The sequence below is a fragment of the Trachemys scripta genome, chromosome 8, assembly GCF_013100865.1.
Source record: "Trachemys scripta elegans isolate TJP31775 chromosome 8, CAS_Tse_1.0, whole genome shotgun sequence".
NCBI classification, from domain to species: Eukaryota; Metazoa; Chordata; order Testudines; family Emydidae; genus Trachemys; species Trachemys scripta.
This window is the reverse complement of record NC_048305.1, coordinates 29,051,186-29,063,390: the sequence shown is the minus strand read 5'-3', so window position 1 is coordinate 29,063,390 and position 12,205 is coordinate 29,051,186. Positions and strand designations below refer to the sequence as shown.

The 12,205-nt window shown below is 42.6% G+C and overlaps 1 protein-coding gene across 2 annotated transcripts in view; it reads left to right on the top strand.

The window, feature by feature from the left end:
* Positions 1-12,205, top strand: part of SLIT3 (slit guidance ligand 3) — a 780,962-nt gene that overhangs the window by 666,637 nt on the left and 102,120 nt on the right. The gene's annotated exons all lie outside the window — the stretch shown is intronic.

The window sequence follows — 12,205 nt, the reverse complement described above, 5'->3', positions numbered from 1 at the left end:
ATTTTGTACAGAGCTGGTGATTGGGTCCAATAGCACTAATTCAACTCAGTTGTGAGTGTTAATGTTTGTATAGTAATTTGAAAATGTGAAATACTATTGATGTGAAGTACACTTATCCTTAGTAATAGAATACGTAGCAGTATCAGAGAGAGAGAGAGAGAGAGAGAATACTTTACTATCAATACCAGTACTGCGTACCGGAAAATCTAGTCATTTAGCAATACCATTTCCTCAATGCTGGTGCAGAACTTCCACTGTTAATGATAGGGCTACATGCTGCCTTTCATCTAGGTTCCCAGCTCCCACTGAGATAACTGGGAGCTTAATAGAACTATCAAGGGTAGCATGACATGTAAAGTAGTTATGGTGTTTAAAATATAAAATTAAATAATGCAAATAATCATATGTTCATATATCTCAGGGACTGGGCTGTCAAGTATAAAGAATGGGGCATCCCCTTTAGATTAAGAAGTGGGTTGCATCAATCATGGGCTTTCTCCTGTTGTGTCTGTCCCACAAAGGATAAAATATTAATGAAATCATTGTTCATGCTTACAACATTGAACAGTTCAGTGTGATCTGGGATTTTGTGTTATCCCTGGTGACTCCCACTGTAACAACCACCATTACAAATCTTTTAACCTTTTTATTAAAGATACAGAAAAAGAACAGAAAACAATTAAAGCATTTGAAACGTGAAGTATTAAGTAAAGCTTTCCTTTTAACAATCTCCCTTGTTTCCTTTCCCTTTCACTTTAGAGAGTTTTGATAAGGGAAACCCCTTGTTTGACAGTCTTTTAGATGGTATTAGAGATGGTATTAATTGAGATAGTCTGGAGCTGCTGCTGTTGTTGAAGTCTGCTCCTGTTCCCTGGAAGATAAAATAAAACAAATACGCTCACAAACAAGAAACCAGAAAAGAACAGCAAAGATAGAAAATACTGCTGCTGTCTCTGGTGGTGACTCTTACTTGCCACCTTGCTGCTGGAGAAACGTGGGCCCAACACACAGTCTTATCTGCCACTGTGAGGCCTGGCACCCTTGTTCCAACTTTGGACAATGTAGGGCATTGCTTTTAGCTACCTCACTGGTACACAGCAGTGTACAAAGATGCAGTTTTGGCTGTCTCATTACACAGAAGGCAAAAAGAGAGAGCTAGGAATGGGACACATGATGGAGGGGGTGACAGCAAAAACCCAAGGCTCATATTCTAGATGCTGTTTAGGCCCTACTGCAAGCTGCTGGTGGTGGTGGTGTCATTGTTTTCCTTTCTCTGGCCCAGTCTGTTCAGGATGCTTTTCAGGATCAGGATGGTCAAGACTCAGTGGTGTCATAATGGATCTGGGGGGTCCCCAGGAGGTGGTGGAGGTGGGAGCCATGATGGTAAACTCTCTGTCTTTCTAGTCCAACTGTTCTCCTGCTCTTGCTGAATGACTCCCAGGTACACAATGTCCAAGAAGGGTCCTCAGCCTATTAACATTAACCAATCAAAACACATTTTGGTGATTTCAGCTATAAACGATTCCTCCCATTTCTAGACTCTTTCAGCTTGTCATCATATCAAGCCGTAGCTCTACCAGGAGCCTTGCAGATCCCTTATCACAATTCTTTTCACATAAATAATCCAGTTTGTACCAGTCTGTTTGTCACCAGCTTTTGCTGAGTTTCACAAACAATTTTATGTAACAAGCTGAGTTGAACTTTTGCTGCCTTGGACAACATAAAGTACAGGCCTCTTCACACCAATCTTTCCTATTGGTATCTCACTGGAGCCTCTCTAAGACCTTATTTATACTTGCAGCAGTGTGTAAGGTACAGTTAGCTACATTCTGCAGTGAAAGGCAGTCTACGTCCATATTCTTTGGTGTGTGAAGCTACACATGGCAGTGAAAGGCTCAGCTGAGAGGAGGCAGAGTGGAAATATGCCAGTAGTGGGGAGCTGGCGAAGCCTTTTCCCATTGCCTCCCCACAGCCAGAGCCTTTCACTGCAGCAGGGAGACAGAGGACAGTACACTGCTAAAAATAGCAGTATAGATGTGGGAGGCATTGCTTGGGTATGTAGAGAGCAGCATAGGGTACATACCCTATGTTACATACATGTAGGGCAATCTACTTTACTTCCCTTAGCAGTGGCTCACCATCTACACTGCTATTTATACCCGCAGTGCATGGGCGGCGGGTGAACCCCCACTTTGGGGATGCTAGCCCCACGGCCCCACCTCTTCCACCCATGGCCCTGCCCCCCCCCGCACACTGGAGCCCCAAAAACCACCCCCCATAAAAGAAGACGCCTCGAGGACCCCCCCGCGACCGGAGGAGCCCCGGCCCACTAGCCCCAGCCACACCGGGCTGAGTTGCTGGCCCCCCAGACCTCTCCCAGCACCAGGCCAAGCCACCAGCACCAGGCTGAGCTGCTGGCCCCCTGCCCCTGACAGCCCCCCCCAGCCGAGTTGCTGTCCTCCCCCCAGCCAGCACCGGGCCAGCCCCAGCACCAGGCCAAGCCATCGGGCCCCCCAGCCCTGATGGCTCTCCCCCCAGCCGAGCCACAGCTCCCACTGCCAGTGCCGGCCCGGGCCCACCCTGAAAACCCCCCCACTGCTGCCAGCCCCCCAGGCACCAGGCCAGCCCCAGTGCCAGTCCCTCCCGCCCCTGAAGCCCCCCCACCCCGAGCTGCTGGCCCCAGCACCCAGCCGGCCGCTGGCTCTCTGCGTCCCTCCTCACTCCTCCAACCCCGAGGAGGAGGGACGTGGTGAGCAGCGGGGACCTCCAGAGGGAGAGGGTGGAGTGGAGGAGACCAGGCAGGCAGCAGCAGCAGGGGGTGGGGGCCTCAGGCAAGGTGGGGGCCATTGCGGCCCAGGTCTCTGGCAGCAGGTCAGCGGCAGTGCCAAGGAAGGTTAAGTCTTCCCTGGTCTATTATACCCACCGCCCATGCCATGCTGGCAGGGCGTTGGGTCTCTGTACTCTGCAAATCACTGTAAGTGAAGACCTAAGGATAGAAAAGTCAAGATCAGAGGTAGAACCAGGAAAATCTTATTGCAAAAAAGAGCTATAACTTATATTTACTATTTTTACGTTTTATTTACTATCACCCAGTTTATCTAGGAGAAAACCATTGCTCCTTATTTACACAAATAACTTTGGAGACTTTCTTTGAGTGTTGAAATCAGTCAGAAGCTGCAGTTTATGACAAAAGTTTGACTAATATAATTTAGGGAAATCTGTGGCTATCTTGTCTCCCTGTGTCAGTAAAACACTAAGAGTCAGGGTGATCATTTTGAATTTGATATGTACAAAACAAACAAACCCTGAATTATTGAAAGCAGGACTAGGAGACTGCTGAGATAATGTCAATGAAAGTAAATAACTTTGATCCATGGTCACTGGAGAATATATAGATTTATGCATTCATATTTTGTATGCGTTATGCTAGAAGATATATGTTGTGGAGTAGCTATGTGTGAGGCAGGCCAGGTGTATACTACAAACTTTCATTAGTAATATAATGTTGGTTGGTGGGGGTGAGTTTTTTTACATGTCTTATGTTGGCAAAAACCCTTGTGTAGATGCAGGGGGGGGTTTTGGTGGTAAAAGCTGCAGCTACACTAGGAGGGTTGGCTAGTATAACTATCCATGTAGAGCTATACCAGCAAACCTTCTGTAGTGTACACTAGACCTCAGAGTGGATCAACTTTACTTAGAACCATTTTGATAAGCTCTTGAGGTGACTTGTTTTAAAAATCTTATAGAAAGTTTAGCTTTTCTTCTGTCTCTCTCTCTCTCTTTCTTGCTCACATTCTCAGGTGACATTCACTGTGTGAACTTGGTCTGATACAGAACCGCTTTTGAGCTTGCAAGTACCAAACTCTCATCCAAGCATAGCAAAGACAGAACATACCCAGGTGTGGCATTTAAAGCAAAGCAGACAGCTTAAAAATACTGACTTGTAACTAGTACAGGGGGAACTAGGGAAAATTTAATAAGTAAAAAAGAACCCTGCATCTTCACCATGGGTTTTTGAGTAAAAGTAAAATTTGACAGGTCCAAATGTAAACCATATGAAGGGAGCACTCTATTTCTACCAAGCTGTTCTCCGCCAGAGATTCATGCTAATTCAATAACAATACCTTGCTTCCTTCTCACCAGCCAGCACCAAACAGCTCTGTCCATCTGGAAGCTATTTCCCAGATCTTGATAAATTACCCTAAATCTTCCCTCACAGCATTTGTTTTTCCTTGTTTGATGTAAGTTTGGAGAAAATCCTGTGTGGAGGAGTATATCACTGGAGGAAAAAAACACCAACCACCCTTATTTTCCTTATAACCTCATTCAATTGAGCTGAAGTGTATATGGTGTCTCTGGGTTCCCTGAAATGGGGTGTTAAATTATCTGGGGTTTCAATATTCATGGTGGCCATTCAAAATCACAGAGTGCCACTCAGCAGAAAATTTAGTTCAAGTGACCAATCACCAATCAGCTTATGGTATCAAGAGTTTCTTCCAGTTGTTATAGATAGCATGGCAGTGGAAGCAGTAGGCTTGTAATCTTCTTTGTATTACCATATTTAAAGCTGGCCCTTTGGTACAATTACACCAGGAATGCTACATTTGGTGTCTTTTTAAGTCTTTTTTCCCACTGGAATGCACATGTACATATTTGTAAAAGCAGCAAAGAGTCCTGTGGCACCTTATAGACTAACAGACGTATTGGGGAGCATGAGCTTTCGTGGGCGAATAGCCACTTCGTCGGATACAGGGTATTCACCCACGAAAGCTCATGGTCCAATATGTCTGTTAGTCTATAAGGTGCCACTGGACTCTTTGCTGCTTTTACAGATGCAGATTAACACGGCTACCCCTTTGATACATGTACATATTTGTTAGCAATGTCTCTTGTGTATAACACTGCATATCTTAGGCTGAACTTAAAAGTGCGGTAGCTCATGAATTGTTCACTCTAAATCTGAGCTGGCAGGCTTGTGGGACAGACAGTTCCATTTAATGAGGGTAGAAATATGCCGGCTTTAAAATGGGGGAAAGTAAGTGCTGATAGTTATCTCTGCTGCTGCTCTCTCCCCATATTGGGTACTGAATGTGTTTGTTACAGATAAGCCTTGTAGGAAATCTTGCCTTCAGGATTCTTGCCTTTGAAGAGCATTGGTGTCTAAGCAGCGGATAGTGTAAGAGTGCCACCTATGGGGACTAGCAGGAATAACTTCAGGATGTCATTGTCAGCTAACATGCAGCTGTTTAATTGAAGTTCACTTTATACAATTTCCACTGAAACAATGACATGAGTCTTCTAAACATTTTATTAAAGTTAATGTTAAAAAAATTATATAATCCATAGGTTGAGAAAAGAGTGCCTGTATATCTTGGTATAGTGCTTAGATTATCCACAAATACAAAGTTTGTTTTTAAAGTCATATGATACATAGAGTACGTAATTAGCAATAACCCAAATTTATGTGACTAGATTTAACAATAGAGTTTAGATATTAGAATCCGAATACTCGGGTACATCAGTCATGAAAAGTTGTACAGAGATTTGGTTGTGGAAAGCAAAATATATCAATGAGTGGAGATTGTCCCTCAGTAATTCAGAATTAGGTTGGTTGTCCATTTAGAAAATACAATCCAGGAGGAAAGTATTTCAGTTACTTTCCTGACTGCACTTCTCATTGGCACTCCAGCTCATCCCTCCTGGTATTGCTGATGTCCGGTGATGTGTTCTATGTAGATGTCCTTCGACCACCCGATGGCATCTGACTCCATGAGATGGTGCATCAGCCGAGCATAGCGTTGACCGATTCCGCATTCTCTCAGCACTCTCTCATTACTGGGGTCCCATATGCCCAAGGCTTCAAGGATCAGTGCGTGTGTCTGAACCTGTAACCCTTAGCTCTCAAGGTTTTGGCCAGCATATCGATTGCTTTCTCCCTTCCCCATCATAGATACCATCATTTAAAAAATATCTGTGCCTTCCCTTGTAGGATGTTTGTTAGTCTGAGGATGGATCACTATAAAATAGATTCTGAAGTCTTTCTTTCTGGCTTTTCTCCGTCTTTGAATACTGAATTTTGTGGACTGTATGGACTCCTATTTATGCAGATAATGGCACGATTTTAATTCACATAGTCTATTGAGTATGTTTTTTACACAATCACTATGATAGACAGCACACAGGTCATGGCTAAATTATAATTACCATATATACTCGTTCATAGGCTGAATTTTTTTAGTAAAAAAGGGAAGCACCAGAGATGGGGGGTCAGCTTATGAACGGGTATAGAGAGGGAGAGGTGGGACACAGCCTTTCCCTCCAACAGAGGGAGCAAGGATAGGCAGCACAGCCAGCAGAGACGGAAGGGAAGAGGCAAGGCCAGAATATCTCCACTTCTGGCCACGCTGCTCTCCCCCCAGCCTCCGAAGCAGCTATTCGAGACTATATGTCAGCTCTAATTTCTTAGACTATGCCATTTGGGAAAACTACTCCTTTCTTTTATTTCTTTGGGTCTATTAACATATGTGCATAAATCCCCCGTACATCAGTCAGTACAAGAAAAATCCTTCAGTCTGAATTCCAGGAAGAGGAGAAATTGGAAGGAACTCTTAAATCTTGCCTGCACTCTTCCACACATGAAGGAGAGTTCAAACGTCTCGGTCTTTACATGTTATCCTATCTGGGCCTCTTTCCATTAACAGCATCAGGGTGGGGGGAAAGATAGTGGAATGCTAGTCCCTTGCCAAGTTTGATTAGTGTGGAAAAAAATCAGCGCAGCAAAATATTGCTGCTGTTAGGAGATTCTGTCTCAGTGAACTAGATTCCCATCCTGTGATGCCATCCTTGGAAGCCTTGAGATTTTTCTGATGAAGGTACAGTACTTAGAATAATTATCAGTGAATGTAGGAGTACTTCCTGCTCTCTGCAAGATAAAGTGGAGAGCCAGAGAGATTGAGAGATATGGGAGGAGTAATGGGTGGCCCTCTAAAATAAGAGCCCCTGTGTATGTGTGTATTTTGTAGGCAAAGACCATTGGCACCAGCAGGGGTTATAATTTCATCTGATGCCTCCAAGACAGGAAGACTATGAAAGAAGAAAGCATAGCACCCACCTGTTCACACTTGGAGGTTTTATTCATGCTTCCCAAGACATAACTATGCATCGGTTAGCTGATTTGTGTAGGGATCCTTTTCCCCTGCTACAGTAGGTTTAGGTAAAGTGAGGATTTATATCCACTAGAGCAGGGGTCGGCAACCTTTCAGAAGTGGTGTGCCACGTCTTCATTTATTCACTCTAATTTAAGGTTTCGCGTGCCAGTCATACATTTTAACGTTTTTAGAAGGTCTCTTTCTATAAGTCTATAATATATAACTAAACTATTGTTGTATGTAAAGTAAATAATGTTTTTAAAATGTTTAAGAAGCTTCATTTAAAATTAAATTAAAATGCAGAGCCCCCCGGACTGGTGGCCAGGACCCGGGCAGTGTGAGTGCCACTGAAAATCAGCTTGCATGCCACCTTCGGCACGTGCGCCATAGGTTGCCTACCCCTGCACTAGAGTATACAAATGAAAGGCTTAAGCAAGGATTACAGGCCACAGTTGCTGGTTGAGGGTGGTGAGGCAGGCACATACTCATCAGGAGTCCTGTAAAAAGCACAGTGATGTGTTATGCTTTGGCCTAATGAGGGCTGTTAACAATGAAGCCAAGCCTGAGGAAATGTTTCCATTTGCTCTAGGGCAGTGAGAAAGCAGATGTTGAGTGACCTGAGGCATTGACTCTGATTGTTCAGTGCTGCATCAGGAGAAAGGGATCAGCAGAAATGTTTCCCCACAGTAAAGGTGACTTTAAATAAATTAGAGAGTCAGAGCCTCAGCTGGTGTTATAACCGAGAATTGATATAAAGAAGACTTCTCCTCCAGTCCCCTGCCAATGCAGGATTGTTCACCATTGTACATTTACTCATCTATCTAGATTTAAGTGTCCAAAGAGATGAAGCTCCCACCCCTTTCTTTTCCCATTCCGCACTCTAATAAATCTCACTCTTAGAAGCTTATTTTAATGTCAAATTGAATTTCCTTTTCGTAATATCATCCTCTCAGTCCTAGTTATACCCATTCTTATTATGTTAAGTAATTTCTCTCTCTCCTTGATGTCCTCATCCTTCAGGTATCTGTAGACTCTTATGTCCCCGCTTAGTCAGGCTGTGCGTATTTAACTATTAATCTTTCTTTCAGTCTGACCAGCCACCCAATTGAAGCCATCAGTCACACCAGACAGTCCCCCTTATTATTAAAGCCTCTCATGATTGGCTCTTTTCTTTTACCCTTCCTGTACAGCTCTGGCATTGACTTCACCATATCTTCTAGCCTTCGTCTTTCTCTGCCTGAGACCCTCAGCAGAATTTAAGCTCATTACCTCTCCTCAGAGATTAATTCCTTGTTTTCCCCTCCCTTGGTATGGTTTTGCATGAAATTGGTCTAAGCAATCTAAGGCAGTAGAGAAAACACTTTTCATTGGAAAGTGAGAGTGCATTACCTCCTATAGAACGGAAAGGGTGCAATGCCATATCTTGCCTCAGAACTGGTGATCGGCTCATTTAGACAAAGCCCATGCACAATAGGTACAGTTGTATCAAAGCCTCTTGCATTCTATCAGTCCTTGCCCGTTGGTCTCACAGTCTCAGTCACTGAGCCATGTGGAGGTCAGAAAGACTTGCCTCCTCTGTTCTATCTGGAGTCTGTTCCTCCTTATACCTCTGAGAGTCTCTGGGGTAAACCTGTGCTTAAGTGCTTTGGCAAGGGGGGGATCAGGTTATTCACATGCTGAAATGCTTAATCCACAAAACTAAACATCAGTATTTTGGCTCCTGATTTGTGTGACTGGAATAAGCCAGTGTTAAGTGCCACACTGGCTCTTGTCATGCTATGTGCCAAGTGGTTATGTGTCCTCCACAGAACAAAATGCTCTAATATTAAATGTTTACTATGATTGTTGGTTTTAAAAGGAGAATAAAACGTGATTGTCCTTTTAATTGATTTTGATTGTTACTGACTCTCTCTAAAACCATTTAACCCAACTGACTTAACTGTGTCCATCCATCTCACATCAGCCACGGGATGTGGCAGTACCCAAACATTACATATGGCCATCACTCATGTCACACTTGGTCTTTCATGATGTTGTGGCATGCTCTGATGTCACAGACTTTTTTGGAGGAAATAAGTCACACTTTAAAGGGACATTGTCTTCTTGAAAATCAAATTCTTGCCTGAAAAGTTTTTGTACCTGCTTTTTACAAGTAACACCTAAGATCAGTACATTAATGGAAAGAGACAAGAGAAAATTTTCCTCTATTTTTTTCAGTTTGTTTGCATTATCATTCTGAAATTCTAATTAAGCCCTACTTTGTCATCTTTCCTGTAGTCTGAATGATATAAGTCTGGAAACATCTATAATAGGATATTTTAGGGTACTTCAAAGATTTCTTTTCAATTGAAATTAGGATTTTGGTTTACTTCTTAGTAGTTACATTAGTAGACGTATTCCAGAGGTTCCAACATCGGATTCATGGAGATTGCTTCCTGTCCATTAGTATAGGATGTGGATTTTTCATGTGGTAGACTTGTTCCACCTCTTCTTTCTGCTGATTGAAAGCCTGGAAGTCCTTTATCTATAGCATCTGCTTACACAAGCATTGAAACACAGCATGCTTGTGTAAGCAGAGCTCCATAAGGCAAGAAGAAATACACAATAATGTATATTATTAACAAATAAACCGCAAGCATCCACCGAGAATCAAATTTCATACTGATGGTGCCAATGCCAGAATATTTTTAATAATACCTCAAATCCTTGCCCCTTGACTTTGACAGACATAATCTTGATTACTAGCTACAAAGATAATGGAAGGTGTAGTATAACCTGGAGGATCATAAATCTTTTTGATTAAAATAAAATGAGGCTGAAACAGAGTTGGCCTAATTTACTATAAATTGACAAATAGGATTTATTAATAAGGACAAGGAAGTCACTAAAAAGTGCTGCTGCCATGTCCAATTATTGTTTAATCAGATGCCAGTTGAAGCCAAACTGGTGCAGAAGATTACTGCATACAGTCTTGTAGGCAGTAACAGTGCTCTGTATCTTTACTACACTCGTCAATGCTGTGAAGGTCTAAACTGATCTCTTCTCCTGAAATCACCTTCTGTGGCTTTCAGCAAGTAGTATTTCTCACCATGTGTGAAAAATAGTGGGCAGGGTTTAGGTTAGCTTGCTGTGTCACCCAAAAATGGATGAATGAACTGGTCCAGGTGAGATCAAACCAAATTTGAAACTTTGACCAAAATTAGAAATGAATGAAACTTTTTCTCACATTAACTAAATTAGATTATTGGATTATTAACAATCATATAATGCAACTTTTTAACAGTGAGGGTAATCAACCATTGGCACAGGTTACCAAGGAATGTGGTTAATTTATTATCACTTGCAGTAATGTAACCTGGAGGTGGCTGTCAAGCTGTCTAAGGTAGCTCACAAACATAAGTGCCAACCTCAGGTCAGACTGTCAAGGAAGAGGGCACAAACCCCAAATTGGGTGTGTTCTATAATTAGACCTCACCAACCAAGTGTGAACTCCTAAAAGCACTATAACAGCCTTAACATGGAGTCACAGGCAGTCCCCTTGGATACTCCAAGCTGTCTTGTCACCCAGGCAAGCCCGCATTTGTGATAGATGGTCCTTTACACCAAAAATCAACCATAATATTCAGGTTACTCCCAGTCCCAAAGGACCAGTTCCTTACCCCAGGTCAAATGTACCTCAGATCTCAAACCAAAGACAATGCTTGTAGCCAATCCTATAGTACTAACTGAAGATGTATTAACTAAGAAAAAGAAATGAGAGTTATTTCTACGGTTAAAGCAGGTAAACATGCACACACAAATGAGATCCAGTCTTTGGTTCCAAAAGGTAATATGCAATGATATGATATGCAAGTTCTATATGTCCTTTAGGACTAATCCAAACCAAGCAACTTGGGAATTCCTTGCTCATGCTTAGAAATATTGCCCTTGACGAATTCCAAGCAGCATAGTGATACAGTTTCTTCTCATCAGGCATTTTTGTTCCATTCCCCCAGAGTTCAAACTGATGAATCAAGTGTGGTACCCATCTTCTCTTCATGGGTGGGTGTGGTGGGGGGGGGGGCAATAAACAAAGTTTTTGTCCTTTGATGTTTCACAGTGGTTCATGTGGTTTCAATGAGGCTTCTTGTCCACAGGACCAGAACTTTATGCTAATTAATGCTTCTTTCCTGTTTGGTGTTCCACAGTTACAGAGATTTACAATGCGAACACTCAATATAACTTTATGCCATGGACTACAGAGGTTATAAGTGAGATCAATACATGCCGCATCCTACAAGCATTCCATCAAGTCTAAACACATTCTTATCAACTTAACATCTGTTTTAACAAAGCTAACACACAGGTGAGCCAGACTGGTTTCCAGCTATGCATTTGTTAGTGTTCAGTGAGGCTTATGGGCCTTGGCATGAGCTGGTACCTGGTCTGCCAGTGTCACAGTGGCAAAGGCATGAATGACTGTGCAAGGTGTTCATTGGCTAGGAATAGGCAAGGCTCATTTGCAAAACACAGATTAACAAAATCAGTCTGAGTCTCTGCTTCTAACTTGCTATCTAAGAGCAGTCAGATTCAAAAGTACCTTAATATTGTCCGAAATACCTGCTTTGTCAAATAATTTGTATATATGCCACCAACAGATGGATCAGACATGCACCCTGACACTTCTTCTAATTACCTAACCCTGCCAGCTAGCATCATCTGCATTTTATCCCGATTGAGCCTTAGCCATCTTATGTTGGCCAGGTACCGGATAAACGAGGAAACTGCATCATCTGGATTTGCCAAAAAGGAGACAGATCTGAGTGACCTCAACTTCATGCAGCGATCTATGTATATTGCCTCCCAAGGCAATGTGATTTGATATGGAATCCTTTGTCTTAAGAGGTTTCTGTGGTAAAAAGTGAGTGGGAGAGAATGGTACAGTAAATAGGCTGTGGTTTTGGATTTCTTTTTCATATCTTTCCCATCAAAGGAATCAAATATTTCAAAGCTAGTTTCATTCTCCACTTCTGCAACATCAGTAATCATTTTGTTGAGATCCAGATCCTTTCTTCACA